The sequence below is a fragment of the Excalfactoria chinensis genome, chromosome 11 (assembly GCF_039878825.1).
Source record: "Excalfactoria chinensis isolate bCotChi1 chromosome 11, bCotChi1.hap2, whole genome shotgun sequence".
Taxonomy (NCBI): domain Eukaryota; kingdom Metazoa; phylum Chordata; class Aves; order Galliformes; family Phasianidae; genus Excalfactoria; species Excalfactoria chinensis.
In genome coordinates, this window is record NC_092835.1 from 4,996,593 (window position 1) to 5,013,339 (window position 16,747).

Sequence of the window (16,747 nt, forward strand, 5' to 3'; positions counted from 1 at the left end):
AAGATATTAGCACTCATATAATTTCAGATAGGAAATGAAACCAGACATGAAAGAAGCACTGGCTCCAGCTGTTGAGTGGGTATCAAACTAGCTCTGGGAATTGCAGGTACTGTCACTGGAGACAGCCCGACTTCTGAGAAATGACCTCAGGTGTAGGAGCTTGCTGTGGCCCCTTGCAGATATTAATACCTAATTAACAATCTGCGAGAGCATCCTACATCTTAATCACCGGTGAGGTGAGAATGACAACCAGAGGAGGAGAAGGAGAAGGGGAATGGTATTTTTTCCTCTGCATGCATCGCCTAATAACCATGGTTATTCAGATGCAGCTAAATGCGATTTCCTTTTAGTTGTTTCTGCCTATTGGAAGGCACAGTAAGTTCATTTGCTAGCAGGTAGGCAGCGGAGGTGAGAATTGAATTGATCTGAGATAGTCTGAAAAATTGACCCCGGGGTCATTCATAGTTTAAATTGGGAAGCTAGGCTGAGTTTATGCCTTCTCTTTCTTTCCCTTCTCCCTGCTCCCCCTCTTTTTGTGTTTGCAGGCGTGTTAGTCTGCACAGTGTAATTATTTAAACATACTCTGGTGATGGGGAACCTCGTTCTCCCAAAGTTAATCAAAATAAAGAGAGCTTTTGTTAGTAGTGATAGGTAATTAAATAGCTGGCTTCACGTTGTGCAGAGGTATTGTACTGCCTTATTGATACCCTAGAGCCGTGCTCCCCAGCCCTTCTCTGTACAAACGGAGTCACTGGGATTAAGGCCTGGGCTAAATTAAGCACATTTGCTGTGCACTCTGTGCAGCACCACCAATATACGTCTGGTGTGGGATGCTGGCAGCGGGATGTCACACTGAGGGCAGCACTCAGACAAGAAGCAATGGCCAGGTTTGCTCTGTTGAAGGCAAGAGCGTGGAGCTGCCCCAGATTGCTGCTGCACCACCTGGGCAGGAGCTGGGGGAGGTTCAAAGATACACCTGCTCTTGGGGCCTTGTGTTCACCTCCCAACAGATAAGATGGAGGTGAAGGAAGAGAGAGGCAGGGACTGGGGAGCGAGAGACATAGGGGTTGTAAGGGATGTGGGGGTTGTAGGCGATGTAAGTGATGATGTAAGGTATGTAGGAGATGTAGGTGTTGTAGGCACTGTAGGTGTTGTAGGTGATGTAGGGGATGCACACAACATAGGGATGTTGGTAATGTGGAGGATGTCAGCAATGTCAGGGATGTAGGTGATGTAGGGGAGGGAAGTCAGCGCCGTACACACATGCATGCTGTAGACCTCATTCTGCATTGGCTGTGCCAGCAGTGCTCCCCCTCCGTGGTCAGGATCTATTTCCTTTTCACTCAGACCCAAACTATATCTCTAATAAGGAGAGAATGGGGAAGCAAAGTCAGCACTGCATTAACCACTCAGCTTCTGTGGAAACGCCCAGCATTTTCTTTCCAATGACATGAGATAATCTCCGTTTTCTGTTGTACTCATTTCTTCAACTCTTTTAGCTTTGTTTTCACATGTTGGCCTTGCACTAAAAAACCTAACTTGACATCCTGTGTCTTCTCAGCTAAAAAGGTATCAGTTCCTGGACTTAATGTCAGCTGTTCTCAGATCAAAGGCAAGGAACATAAAGGTTGACATATATTATTTATTTCATGGTTTAAATCAGTGATGTTTCTCCCTACCCTTTTTGGTTATTATTGCTGATGTTTTGCCCATAATGTTGCGCTCGCTTCTCAAAAGTGTTTGTCCCCTACAGACAAATATTCATATTAATGCAATCCATCAGCAGTTAACAAATGCCAGCTCGCTTCGCCGTTTCCCGCACACCCAAAACTCCCATTGTTTTTGCAAGAATCTCTGGGTGTGAGAAGAATGCCAGATCGGGCCCTTGGGTGGTGCTGGGAGCCGGGCTCTCCCCCAGCCCCAGCAATGTGCTGGGCAGTGGCGCAGCTGGGAATGGGAGATGCTGCATTCCCTCCCTGCACTGTGGGCTGCTGCAGAGGCGAGAAGAATGCCTGGCTCGGAGGGGAGAAAAGCACAAGTAGAAACTGCCGTTTTTCTTTCTTTTTCTTTTTTTTTAATAAATATATATATATATATATATATATACACATATAAATTTTATTTTTTTTTTAATTATTATTTTTATTTTTTTTCTTGAGTTCTTCCACCTTTCCTCTATCTTTCTCATTCAGAGTGAGCCATGCAGGATCTACCTCAGGACTGTGGCCAGAACACCATCGGGGATCGATCAGAAGTGCTGCCCAAGCCGGGCATCCCTTCTGCCATTCAGCATAGTATAAAACTTCCCTTTCTGCTTTCTCTTTGTCAACAGCTGCTGCAGGTTTTACTTCCTGCATTACAGCATCGGGACAAAACGCTGAGTCTGATTTTGCCCCCCTACCCTCCCATAAGCTATATATATATTTTTTTTTTCGCGATGGAATAATAATGGTTACGAGAGATCCTTGGGATTTGCGTTGTTGTTGTTTTCTTTGGTTTGGTTTGGTTTTATTCTAAAGCTTGCTGACAATTGTCAAATGTTCATCCCGGCAAAGCAGTGCTCGGAGGGGATGGCCCTCTGCGCAGCCGACGGGTGCAATTTGCAGCTCTCCTTGGAGCTCCTCTCTTTGCAGAACATGTGTCACTTTCCCGTTTCTTTAAAATTTAATTGGGATCAGGCAATCGAGGGTCTCCCAGTTTTCCCCTTCTTCGGGCTGCAAATAAAGCCGCTTATAATTTATAATCAGAGTTTGGTATCGTTAAACTGAACTGTAAAGCCGACGTCGGGGTTTCGGTTGTAAAAGAAAGATACGGTAAATATTGCAGTGGGGCTTGAGTTGCACAGCACAGCAAACACATGCCTGTATATATGTGCACATGTACGGTTCCAATGGTAAGAGCTAAATAACAGATAACTGGGATGCATTCTTGCTGGGTGGAACTGAAGCTAAGATAGATTTATAACCCGAGCAGTTATTTTAAATGCAAAATGAAGTGTTAATTTATTAAAGTCATTTATGCATCCACATTATTTTTATGTCTTTATTTATATTTTTCTGTACTACGGAGCGATGCGGTATTCATCCCAGGTTTTTCTGTCTGTTGACTGTAGCACTCCTTTGCTTAGATTTTTTTTCTAACAAGGCAGCTCATTTAGAAAGAAATGTTTATGTGAAGTGCTTGTCAGTTGGCATTTTTACTGGTGTGCTAACCCAAAGGTAAAATATAAAGGCACGTCTTTTCCTTGCTGGCTTGTTGCTACTAGAAGGGTTCCTCCCTTGTTAGCTTGATAAATAATTTTACTAGCGGGAATCTGCTGAATTTTTATGCTTGCTGTCTATTTTCTGCTTGCTGCAAATAAATTCCAGCACTCAGAGGGCACTAAAACTCCAAACACATGGTATTTTCCCATTTTGTTGCCGGTTGCCTAAAATATTTATTTCATCTTGTGTTTTTAATTAAATCTTTCTTTCTTTCTTTCTTTTTTTAAATAGAAAAGGAAAAATCCTTCAAGTTTTGCAATTAATTCCAAACGCGAGTCTCAATCTGGACTGTACTTAGCGTAAAGTCTTGAGTTTAAATAATGTGGCATCACAGGTAAACTGAATGGCTGGTGTTAAATCAGTCACCACCCCAACTACCTAATGGCTTTCAGATTAAGTGTGAGGAATATTTATTGATGTACGATCTGGTTAAGTGTTTCTTCTGATTTATTACATACTTGTACATTTCCCAACTTGCAATCAAGAAAGCTAATTTAATTTATGGAATAAATACTCCAGTTCTGGGGGAGGAGGCACTGAAAATCTCTATGTAATACATTGCTGCAAGAGGAGAAGTTTGATAGACATCAAATCTAAAGATTCTAAATCAGAAGGAACATTGGTTGTTGTTTCTTTTTTTTTTCTTTTTTTTCCCAAAAGGGACAACTTTGCAGTTACTGAAGCTTTACAGAACTTAAAAATCAAGTTAATTCCAGCAAGATTTAATCCAAGAACTTCTCCCAGTAGTTTCTCCCTTAGTGAACTGGGTGCCAGTGGGTGCACTGGGTGCTTGATGGGGAGTCGTGGCCTTGCTTACACTGCCCATCACAAAGCAGAAAGCCACATAGCTACAGCAGGGGGTTGGACCTAGAGGATCTTTGAGGTCCCTTCCAACCCAAGCCATTCTGTGATCTTATACCCATGAAAATGCCAGGAAAATAACTCCAAATTTTAGAATTATTCACTTCTTTTTTTCTTTTATTTATTTGTTTATTTAACACAAAGCAATCCTCAAACTTTAACCCACATCCTTATGTTCTCACCCTGACCACCGTGCCATCCATGTACTGATCAGCATAAGATCACCGCTGTAACGGCAGGGCTGCATGTTGCCTGCAGACACCGTCCTTTTTGTTCACATGAGCACAACCCAGATCAAGTAAACAGGCAGAGATAATGCTCCAGCTCTGAACAGATAAGTGAATATCTTGGGCAGTGGGGAAAATTACCCCTGGGGCTTCTCTGTATAAAATCATAAGCGAAGCAGGGCTGCAAGAAATCTCAAGAGGCAATGTAATCCGTCCCCGGGTCGGACAGATTGCGTTATCCCTGACAGATATTTGCATAGCCTGGCTTTGAAGGCCCCCCCCAGCAAGCTGCAGCCCCTCCAGAGGCTCCTACACAGACCTTGGCCACCGTAGATGTTCCAAGCCCTTTCCCCTGGTCCAAGCAGAGGAGCCTTGCAGGTCCCTCACGCTGTGTCCCAGTCACCGTGCACAACGTACGACTCTCCTCTTTGCACTGACCCTTTGCATATTTGAAGGCTGTTGTTATGGCTTGCTGCAGCCTCCTTTCCTCTAGACTAAACAACACCGTGCTTTTCAGGCTTTTTTTCATAGGTTACAGTCCAGACTTTGCTATTTAATATCTCCTCTGAAGAGCCCGCATAGAGTAAACTTGCTGGGATTCGATTTACCTGTGCTGAAAAGGACTGTTAGGATGCTGCCTGCAGCCTTTACAACGTCTGAAAGGGGAATAATTTAATTCTCACACTGATAATTTTTCTTCTGTGGGACAGAGAGTTAGGGAGCATTCTGTACCGACATGTGCTAACTGCAGCTCCCCATGCATTTAGTCCAGTAGCAGGAGTTCTGTAGTGCAGTCTACAGCCAGAATTTGCTGACAGGTGCCAGGAAACATGTTTTTTAAAGTGGTAAATTATATGATGAACTTTTGTAGTTGTATATATAAAAAAAAAGAGGGGTGATGGTAGTTTCACAGCTGCAGGTAACAACTTGGGTACGTCCCCCGGGTGCTCAGTGGAGATCACATAATGAGTTTCCTTGATTGCATTAGCAGCTCAGGTGTATGCAATCAGCTCTAGCATCTCAAAAGCTGCTCCAGCTGAGCTGGGTGGATTTTGTTCCTTCTTTGTGGCAGAGGGAAGTTCTCTCAAAATGCTGCAGATGGTGGTGGGCCGAGGAGGATTTTCTGTCTGTCTGCATGGACGTGGGCTTTCTGGTAGGTTTAAAGGCACTTTTTATTTTAAACATTGGGAGTGATGGTGAGGCCCAATCAATGAATGTTCACTTTGCTCCTTGGAAAAATCAGGGGAATCAGAGCCTGCTAGTTTTGCTTTTCTCATTGTCTTCTGGGTACTTGTGTGGGGGCTGCTGGGGAGATGTCCTGGAACAAAGTGAAAGTATTTATTTGCAAGAAGATATTTGTGAGGGATGTCGTTTCAATCAAATGTATATGTGTTAAAAGTGTTTGTTGACTCGGACAAAGCAACTAACTAGTAGAGGTTTTAGCCCAAGCATTTTGAAGCTCTAGAGAGAGATTTCATTGGGAAGTAAGAAGTGAAATGGTAGCAACCTTGCTGAGCCATTGGCTTAAATCAGAGGTGTAGCAGCAGAAGTGAAAATGCATATTCCTATTTCTAAAGGATGGAGTTAAGGACCTGTTAATACTATGGGGAAGAAGTGAGGGAGAAGAAATGTATTGTCTTCCTTTAAGTAGTTCATTTTTCTTTACAAAGTGATTAATGCATTACTATAGCAAATTTATTGTATAATGTGATTGCCATTGCATAATAAATCTAAACAACTGTGACTGTCATGGTGATAAGGCTGGCAAGATTTTTCTCCCTCAGAAAGGCTTTATAAGTTAAGCTTAATTCTAGTTTTCTGGGGTAACATTTATTTTGGCTGTTATAATTCTGTTTGAAACTGCACCAAAAGGAAAGAAGTTGTTCAAGAGGGTGGTATGTTACTGGGAGAGTTTACCTTTTGCTGGTCTGCAGAAGAAACTGAACGTCAGCACTGAAATGATAATGGAGCTCAGGAGAAAATAATAACTCAGCTGTTTAAAGAAGAAGTTGTAACATTTAAAAGGGGCTTTTCGAATATCAGGGATGGACAATCCAATTAAATTGTGTTGTATTTGCAGCTGTTAGCTCAGCTTGTCTCAGGCTACTGAGAGCTGGCTGAGGGCTTGTCTATGCCTGGGCAAGGGGCTAAGAGGGAGCTGCAGGAAGGAGCATTTTGGACTAATTAGAACAATTTTCTCTGAATCCCAGAGAAATCGGTGCTCCAGCTTTAGTGCTGTTAATGCTGTGAACTGGGAGCGAGAGCAAGCTCTGTACTTGGTAAGGTTCTTGTGCCCACGCAGCATTACCCACTGCTCTGGCTCCATCAGTTGGACATTGAGTTTAGTTGTTCCTTTCTTTCTCATTCCTTCTCTGTTTGAACGAATGTGAAAATATGTTGCACTTCTGTACCACAAGTAGTGCACATATATCCAGCCTGAATGCTGTAGCAAGGGTCACTGTCCTGGAAACACCCAACTTTTGGAGGAGATGGTGGAAGGAAAGAGCTTGTGCCCTGATGTGTGAGTGTCCATTTGTTTCCAAAAGCTGCAGGTGATGTTTCTTGTGTAATTGGATGTATTCCTGTTGGTAGTGGTCGAAAGTGATCTCATGTGGTGGTGATGAGGTGATTGGAAGACCTGTTTCATATTTCAGTATCCCAGTGGGATGGTGTCCTCTGTTGGTGTGAGGAGCTTGAATTGGGCTGGCTGTGTTAGCATTGGACTGGATGTCTGGGGAACTTAATAAAGACTCAGAATCCAAGGCTTACAGCTAGGACTGCTAACTAGGACGGGTAGCTCATTTCCAAAAAATCAGGTGTCAGGTGCTTGATTTTAAGTTGCTGGACTTTTCTGGTATTTTCTTTTTAATTGTGTCATCGTTCCTGGACTTGCACTGCAATCTGTCTTGTACCTGGTAGGGTTCAAAGGGGAGGGGTGTGTGTGTGTGAAGGAGTTTACTTGGTATCATCTGATATTATCAAGTATTATGAAGATGGAGTGAAGACTAAAGCTTTTCCTCAGGTTTTTAAGGGCTCACAGGCTTCTCTTCCCTCCCTCCCCACAGATATGTTGAATGTCTTAAAAAATAAACCACCATGTTCCAAAAGGGAAGATAGATGTGCTTGTTCAGATAGGCACTGCATTTGGAATTGGTGCCTCTGGTTGTTAAACAGAATCCTTGCTTAATGTCCTCATTAAGAACTGTGACTTGCCACCAGTTTTATGAAGATCAAGTCATTTACTTTTAAAGTAAATTAAAGCAAATTTCTCTGTGGTGACAAGTCAATAAAACAATGGAAGGCTCAAGTTTTTCAATCACCCAACATCTGTTCCTTGTTGTGCTGTAGATGTAAATGCCCTGCGTACAGCAGTAGGTGAACAGAGCGAGAGCCAATAGCTGTGCTGGTGTTGTTTTTTTTTTCCTTCTCCAAACTGCACCGTAAGCACTGTCCATTTTAGGAAGGGTAATTTTGCAGTTTCCTGTGGCAGCACATTCAGAGCTCCATTGATACGGGTGCGGTGGCAGGCGATGCTCTGCCTCTGTTGCTGGAAGCACAGTAAGCTGTGGAGTAATGGAAGCAGTGAGCAGCTTCTCAGAAGCCCAGTCAGCACAGCTCAGATCCCCATCTCCTGTCCAAGCCACCCACACTACCAGCAGACACCTCTGAAGCAGAGGGCACTCGGATGCTCTGTGTGCAGCGATGGGAACTAGGTTGTACAAAACCTCACCAAAACCACTTCCACATCGTACCCACGCTCAACCTGTTTGTCTTGAAACGCTGTCTCAGAGAAGCCAGCAGACGAGAAACAAAGTATTAGGCCCATCTCTGCTTTTCAGCAAGTGCAGGATGCTTACTGAAGTGCGTTTGTTTTACATGTTCTGGGGGCTTTGGCATTTCGTGGTGTGAGAATTGGCTCCCTGCTGTGTGAAGGATTCCAGTGTGGATTTGCGTTGTGTGGGAAATGCTGGCATAGTGGAAAAAAAGAGGGGGAAGCTCTGCTGGGAAAGTAGGAGGGGGCTGGATTTTATTCACTTGGGGCAGGGGCCTTTTCCTATCTCAGGAGGATGGTTTGTCTTGGACAGAGTAGCGCTGACTTTTGGAGTGATGGAGGACAGGAAGTCATTACTGGATGCAAATGGAAATTAGGGCTTTCAGATCACTTTAGAGATGATTAAAAAAAATGAAGTCAGAAAGTCCAAAGACTTTTACTTGGACTGTCCCACCCTTTGCAATCTCTCTGCTCTCAGCCACGTGGTTGTGGACCCCTTTGTTTGAGGTGTAGATGGACCTTTCCACCTCAGAGCATCACCTTCTGAATCTTCAGGGTCAAGGCCTTCAGTGAGAGTGGTTTGTCCTCAGCCAGAACTTAATGGGGCCACAATACAAGCTGCTCTGCTTTATGGGAAATGGGTAATTAGGTCTGACTGAATTCAGGGTATTTGGCTGTGGGGAGCAGGTGACTTCTCCTTACTAGCCCTTCTAGAAAAGGGCTGAGAAATTCCTCGTGTGCTTCTGCTACACTGTGCTAGATTTTAATATTCTCAAGTACTGAGATTCATTGAGCAATCTTCATTTTGTCCAAAGGATGAGCCATGTTGTGCTTCCATCTCTGTATTAAAAATGAAAAGGGAAAAAATAGCCTACAGTGTTTTGTGTAGCAAAGGAAATAGTAGCAGTTAGTCCATCCTTGGAACTTCCTATCATTTGCCATCTACGTTGGTGCTTCCAGCAGCTTAAGAACTGAGCATGTGAGGGAATCATTTTAAATGGCTTTATCTGCATTCTCCTTGGCAGCATAAAGTGATGCTGTGCTCAGTCAGTGGGGAGGCAGGTGAGTCACCCCACTAAGATACAGCTTTCTGGGCTCTGTTGATCATGGTCTGTCATACAGAAAAGCAGTGACAACATTTAGATGTGTAAGTTCCCCTGAAGTCCTACTCATGGCTGTAGCAATCCTTGCAGTAGTTTCAGTGGGCTTTGGATGGATCCTTTGCTTATGGTTTTTTCGGTTGTTGTTTTGTTTTTGTTTTTAACAATTACTGTTCTATTAATTTTGCAGGGCTAAGGGTAGGAACGTACATCCTCAGCTTTGACTCTGGCATCTGCATGTCATGTTTCTTTGTCTCTGTGTACTTCTCACTTCCAGGGCCAGCTGTGTAGGGAAAGAAACCATGGAGATCTCAGAGACAGCTGCTGCTCTCTGTGTTTCTCAAATCAAACTTAGGCTAAACCTGCTAGAAAAGCTTCCTTTGACTTTGGTGGCACTTGTCCTGAGCTGCTACCGGGGTTGGGGGGGGGAGAAAAAAGTGTATTGAAGCACAAATAGATTTTCCCTCAAAGCTAACCTCATTTTGTGAGCAGCTGAGCACTTTTGGCTGTATGAGAAGTGCTCTCAGTTTCTCTTGGATTCAGTTGGGAGCATTGGTGCTCAGCCTTGGGCAGGTTGGGGCCTTTTTGTATTTCAGCATTAGCTCCCCAAACAGTCTGCAACACATTCCTTGAACTGTTGGAATTCTCAGGTATTACATTTATATAGAGATCTGCTCAGAGGTGAGTGTGAAATAGTAATGCCTTGTACTTTCTGGGCGCCTTTCATCTTTCCAAATATTTATTAATTAGCTCTCAAATCATCCCTACGAGGCAGATAAGAGATAGGTGGATACAGCCTCCGTTCATGCACCAGTGGAATCAAGCAGCTATCTGAATGGATCAAACAGCGTTGCCCACATTTTGGGGCAGATGAGGAAGTAGATAACAAACCAGTATCTTGTAGAGGGTGCAGAGAGAATTTAGCTCAGTAGAGCTTAATCACAGCTGCTGGAATTTGGCCAGTAAGTCAGGCTCATCTCACTTCTTTTATTGCTTCACAGTGGAGTCTGAGCTCTGTCAGGTCTTCGTTCCTCTCAGTGGATGACTGTCTGAAGTCTGGTTTCAAACCCTCTTGGCAGGAGAATGAGATTACCCGATTGTCCTTCATAGTGTCTGAACCTTTTCTGGTTCCACCATGCAGGACCTGCTTTGGCCAACTGGTGTGGGACCTTTGAGGGAATATGTCAAACTGGCTTTGAGAGGCTCTCACCTTCTTACCGAGCATTGGGTTTCTGCAACAACAAGGGGACTTGGGTGTGAACCTTGTGCTGTCTTCAGTGGGTGTAAAGCTTGGATCAGACAGCTTCCTCCCATGGCTCAGATATTTCCCCTAAGCTTTGCTCTGGTGGTGCTTTTTATCACAGCAAGAAGCCTTGTACCTTACATTGAGATTCCCTCTCTGGCATCCCCAGGGCAGTCAGAGCTGCAGAGCACCAATTCCTTTCTATTTGCTTTTTCAGCATGTGATTCTAGAGCATAAAAATGTTGAAGCTAAAACTGGAATTTTACCTATTTTGCGTTAATGCTTTTTAATAAATCTCCAGACTCTCTTTAAAGCTTCACAGAGCGCAATTTATTGCAAAACTACAGTTAACTGTATTTTATGTCCACTGTAATTGCTTGTTTCATCTAATTCAGATTATACTCGTGTATAACAAGAGCTAGCTCCAGATAGAAAGAGATGAATTATTAATAAAGAAAGTTTTGGAATTAAGATTTTAAACCTACACAGTAGATAGATGTGTAATACTTAGAAATAGACCTGAAAGGGCTCACACGATGTGCTTTCATCAAATCGTGAAAAGAAAATGACCAATACATCAAATCCTGAAAAGGAATTGACCGATAAATCAAATCTGGAAATGGAAGTGACAGATAAATCAGCTCTGAAAAAGCAAACAACCAATACATCAAATTCACGGCATGTTTATTAAAGTAAGGCATTGCTTGTATGTGGTTGAAGCTGCATGCTACAGTCATACAATCAACACCTGAAATACTTCAAAAGCGAATTATGTGTGCAGGTGTGCACACAGATCTCTGTGCATTTGCTAAGTAAACACTCAGCTCTCCTTGCAGTGTTTTGAGGCTCTCTACCAGCACGGGGCGTTTGCTGAAGCCTCACCATCTCAATATTCACATGTTCTTAGACACGAGCAGCTTGATTCCAGGTCTTTTAAAAATGGTAATTGATAGTGTAGCCCAAACTAAAAATGATGAGACGTGCCTTGTTCTGAAAGCTTTCTGCTTTTGTTTCCTGATTCTAATTGTACACTAGCAGCAGTGCAAACTCCTTTGGCTAATTCAAAGGACTTTGATGGACAGCTCGGGCCCAAAGCATATTTTCAAGATCAAGACTATAAAAACCTCACTATGGAAAAATCATCATTTGCCTCACTGCCTTTGATTTACATCTATGTTCCAGAGCCATGAAATTTAAAATAAGATGACCTAAATTGTCCTATAATAATGTGGGCATGAACGTATACTCCTGGTGGCAGAGTTTCTCTGTCACTGTACCAAATGAAATCTAGTTTTTAGTGCCAATCAGTTCGGCATCATTAACCCTTTAAGGATGTTATTAGCATTCTCACAAAGCTTTTCATCATGTTACAAATGTTTTCAGACTAAACTTGTTGAGGTCAAAGAATCCAAGCCAGTAAGATTTAGGACTTTTTTTGTCCTCTGCAATAATATGCATGCACTCAGTCATGCCAAGCAGGAATTACTACCACTGATTTTTAAAAATCTACTAAAAATGTAGAATTTAGGTTTAAAAAAACAATCTTTAAGCTATCTCCAGTTTACACTAGAAACATGTGCTCCCCTACATTGGGCTTTTTTGTTATATAGTAGAAAAATTGCTCTGTACATGAATTGTCCAGGATCCAGGAATGGAAATTGCTTTGCCCTTGCTATTACATTACAGTGCTCTTCATTCTGTTTCTTTTTTTTTTTTTCCTCAGCTCATGTTGTTCTTTTTGCAGCAAGTGTATGTTTGAATTGAAGAGTAGCATATTAAAGAACTGGTTTCATAGCTGTTTATGTCCTTTCATCCAAAGAAGTGTGAGAAAAGCAATCAAGGCTTCAGAATGACATGCTAAAGCAAGAACCATCAGAGAAAAGCATCTTGCTGTTGGAGTGCTGAATATTTGCATACCTACTCTGTTTGAATTAGTCCTGACTAAACCCAGGTATTTATAGAACTAGCTCCAGCCTGTGGTCAGGCCTCTATAGATGAGCTGATTTTGTTTCAGGTGAAGTAATTATTAATCTGTTCCCCCTGCTCTACGCCTCTGACTATGTCAAAATGTAGCATCTATAACCCTGACTCAGTGCATTATTCAGACTTTCCATCACTCTGTTTTTCAACAGATGGCATCTAGGTGACTTGCAGCCTTACAAGTGGGATTGATGATGTGAAATAGAGGAGCTTAAAAAATAATTGCAGAGACAGGAGGAAAAATTACAAATTAATATCACTGTAGGGAATGGAGAGCAGCCTCACGTGGAAGCGGGATTCTCAATCGGTAGCTTTCACATCAGAAGTGTTGTTTGATTTGTATTTATTGCATTATAAATAAAGTGATGTAGGCAGGAATTGGGAGGGGGATGTATTCAGTAATTCCTCTTGCAGGCATTTGGGATGAGTTTCCCATGGAAGAGAAGTGAGTAATGAACTGCTTACGGGGTGCTGCATCCTTCAGCTGGATTTGGGAAAGGGCTGTCTTGTGCAGCTCAGATAAAAACATCCTGTGGTTTGGGGTTCTGAAGAGCTCCTGTTACCATTTTGCTGATGAATTGATGTGACCACAAAGCAACCTGAATGACTCACTTGGTGCGAGTGTGTGTGAATTCAGGCAGGGTAAAAGGAAGGAGGTGAAATTATAAAATCAAGGATGCAACTTGCATGGCTGCCTGAAAGAGATGGTCCTGTGCGACTTCTGAATCTAAGCATTATTTACCATAGATGTAAAATCATGGAATGGCTTGGGTTGGAAGGGACCTCAAAGATTGTCCACTTCCAACCCACTGCCATGGGCTGTGATGGCAGCGCTACATAGCAGCTGTGATAATGCATGGAGGGATTTCTCACTAAAAGGGACGGTGGTAGCCTGAGGGATCCACACTATGGATATCCCTGCTGCTAAAGATCAAGAGTAATAAGTGGCTGTGTATTGCCTAGGCTACAGTGGAAAGCACTGCTTTTCTCCTTAACTTAGTTCCAAGATGCTGCTTCAAATAAACCCCGTATCATCAGAGATTCATGGTCAACTCCAGGTTGTCTACGTTCAGAGCCCAATGGGAATTCCCATGGGAATACATTCGTCTGGGCTTGCTGGTTGTACTGACACTGTGGTGTGAGGATAGTTTGGAAAGAAAGCATGTGCAAAGCGGGTGGGTTGTCCTTTCTGTTGCTTGCTCTGCTGCTTCTTTGTACCCAAAACCCCACTTAAATAAAACCTTACATCGATCTTCAGCCTTTGTGATTCAGTTACATGTATGTATACATGTATATATATATGGTATATGTATATATATGGTCTTAACCATATGGTTAAGATATAATATATTAAGATATATGGTTATATGGTCACATGTATATATATATATGGTCTTAACCACTTTGATGAACTGGGACCTAAATTCCCAGATCACTGGGACTCATGCTCAAGAATGAGAGGGTTATTTGTTGCTCTGTCCCACTGGAATCCTGTTTGACCAAAGACATTTCACAGCTCTATGGAAACTCACAGTCATCTATGAAATACTTTTTCTCATCATACACCATCTCTTTCGCTGCTGTCTCCTCACCTCTATCTCTGTAGAAAAAAGCACATAGGAAACTACACTTAAAAACCTGAAAACATAGAAACACTTTTAATTAAAACCTTTTTGGGACTTTGATAAGGAAATTAGGAATGCAGTGACTTTATGACGTGTGCAATGAAGAGATGGGTCTGACAGCCTGTGTGTCATGTTTTGGCATGGGGGAGTTGAAAACAGTCAGAATTTGTTAAAGCAAATTGGGGTCTGTTCTTTGAAATCCTTGAGTGTGACTGTAGGGATGGAAGTCATGGATGTGTATGCAGCCCAATAAGGGCCCAAATGTATGTTTATAGACACTGAGATGTTGTACAGGTAGAAGTCTTGAAGGAATATTGGTACTGTTGAAGTCAGTGCAAGTGCTGCAGTTCTGTGATGTCAAGGCATAGGGATGTGTTTAATTTCAACCCTTCCCCACGAGAGAATATAGTTGTTGGGCTTTGATTAGTTTCTTGTTTTCTTCAGTATTTCCCTTTTGTGCTCTTTCTACACTTCCCAAACACACAGGACATATCTGATAAAATGTAGATTATTTATTTTGAAAGAGATTTTCAGAAGACTTCCATGATATTTAGCATCGCTGATATGGAATACATATCTATCAGTTAGCAGGAGGGAAGTGTACTTTCCCCACGTTGAATACTGGGATGCAGAAATATGGGGTGCTTGGCTCTCTGTAATTTTCAAGACTAGTTGTGTCTTCCATACCCTCAACTGATATCTGGGTGAGGGCCTGGGCTTTGTGCTCCTCTTCCCCATGTCTCTGCTTGGAGCAGGGATGTTTCCTGTCCCCGCTTTGCAGCCCTGCCCCATCACCCAGGAGCAGTGCCCTGAGCATCCCCAAGCTGCAGAAAAGCCAAAATGGGTCTGAGGCTGCTGACATTGGGAATTGAGGGCAGGTATTTTGAGCAGTGTGCTGCTTGCTCAGCAGGGAGGCAGGAAAATGCCTTTCTTCTGGCTGGTGCTACTGGCTTGGGTTCAAGGAGGGTCTTGGGGGTCCCTATGTTATCACCTCTTTGAGAAGGCAGTGGGAGGGGGACAAACCTTCCGTCCTGTGGAGGACCTGTTCCCCCAGAATGAGGAAGAGAGGGTCTGAATTTTTGGGTGAAGAGGAGGGGAGGCGTCAAGGTGATCTCCATATATATTCTCAAAAAGCTTAGCAAAACGAAATAGAGAAAGAAAAGGCTCCAGCAGCAGGGAGTGAACGGCTGGAATTTCCTTCATATTAATGGAGCTTTAGGCGGCAAGCCTTAACGTGGAGAATTATTTTTAATTAATAGCTTTTCCCCTACTTTGGAGCTCAGCGGGAGGATCTTCTTAGCATTGCACAAGGAGAGGAGATAGGAGCAGCCCTGGTTTTGTAACTGATAACTATTTCAGGCCAACTGCATCGCCTGGAATAACTTTGTAAAGGGAAAAAAAAAAAAAAAGAATGAAATGTTACATCAAAAGATACCTCCTTCTGGCTCTTGGATTTAAATTGCCTCTCCAGATAAACCCTCAGCTGGGCCAGAAAGGAGGTGATGGATTTTTGAGAGCCTCCTGGCCACGGTCTCTTCTCTTAACTCACCTCTGTGCTATCAGCATGGCATCTGGTCCCACACGGTGACCTCACAAGGATGCTGTGCGGCCGCATCCGCTCCCCGAACTAACGCAGCCCCAGATGGAGACGGAGGCAGGAAGGTGTTGTGAATTTGTATTACTTTAACACAATGGGTTTGTTCAGAGACAGTTCTCAGGCAATAAATGGCTCCTTTGTGTTCCTTCCCTCCCCGCGGTCGCTTTCGGAGCTGGATGTGTGCATATCATTTTGCTGTGTATTAACAAGCAGAAAGGCCCAGCTCCACTCCTTTGGGTCCCTCCTCCTCACCCTTTTGTCTTCCCCACCTTCCAGCACCCCCTTCCCAGCATACGGCTCAAACAAAATAAGCAAAATAAGTATTCCTTCCCCCCCACCTCCCCCTCTTTAAACTCATTAAAGCCCTTTCTTTTGCTCATCTTGCTCCGAGGACTGTAAGAGGCCACGCAGAGCATCTTTTTATGAGCTACTTCCCAGGAGCTGGGACGTTCACTTGTTATACAGCGGCGGTATAAGAGGGTGATCGTCATGCACTATAAAGTAAGGGGAAGTCTCTCAGCCCCACCAGCTCTGTGATACAGCAGCTCACACAGGAGAGAAGGATTTATAGCGGTGCCTTGTATTTTTCAACTTTTTTTTCCTCCTGCTTTTTTATTTATAGCCTCTCCCAACAGCCCCCTGCTTTCCTCCCCTCCCATCTCAGTTCTGCCTGTTCCTTTTGGTGCATTGGAGCAGAATCCAAAAGAAGTCTCAGTTCAGATGTAGGAGCAGTGTGGATAAAGGTTGAATGCTGTGGTGCCCACATCCCCCTTTCAAACAGGACGTGGGGTTAAAAATCTGCTTCTTCAGGCTGCAGGAAAAGTGAGTGGAGGATGGAGCTGGGGAAGAGAAGGGAAGAATATGAAAGAGTTTATTTCTTCTTATCAAACTTGCCAAGCTATTTTTCCTACGAGCTTTTGTTAATGCCTGGTGTCTGTGTTATTTAAATAAGCATTATCTCTGAAGGAGTTTGGAGTTGTGGCTTTGTAAAGCAGTGGGGGTGCAGTTCTGTCTTATTAGCTGTCACTGGAGATGTGATGCTGTCACGTCGGGAGGCTGTTGAGCCAAAACAGTGGTGT

At 43.2% G+C, this 16,747-nt stretch overlaps 1 protein-coding gene across 4 annotated transcripts in view; it reads left to right on the forward strand.

The window, feature by feature from the left end:
- MAF (MAF bZIP transcription factor) overlaps positions 1–16,747 on the forward strand; it is a 162,787-nt gene that overhangs the window by 15,361 nt on the left and 130,679 nt on the right. Inside the window, exon 3 of one of the 4 annotated variants that reach the window (XM_072346080.1) lies at positions 2,193–3,030. The exons of 2 other annotated variants lie outside the window; for them this stretch is intronic. The gene's annotated coding sequence lies outside the window, so the exon portion shown is untranslated. Of the gene's footprint in view, positions 1–2,192; positions 3,031–5,413; positions 5,505–16,747 lie in introns of those variants that run through there. One more of the 4 variants, XR_011904947.1, reaches the window with a different exon arrangement.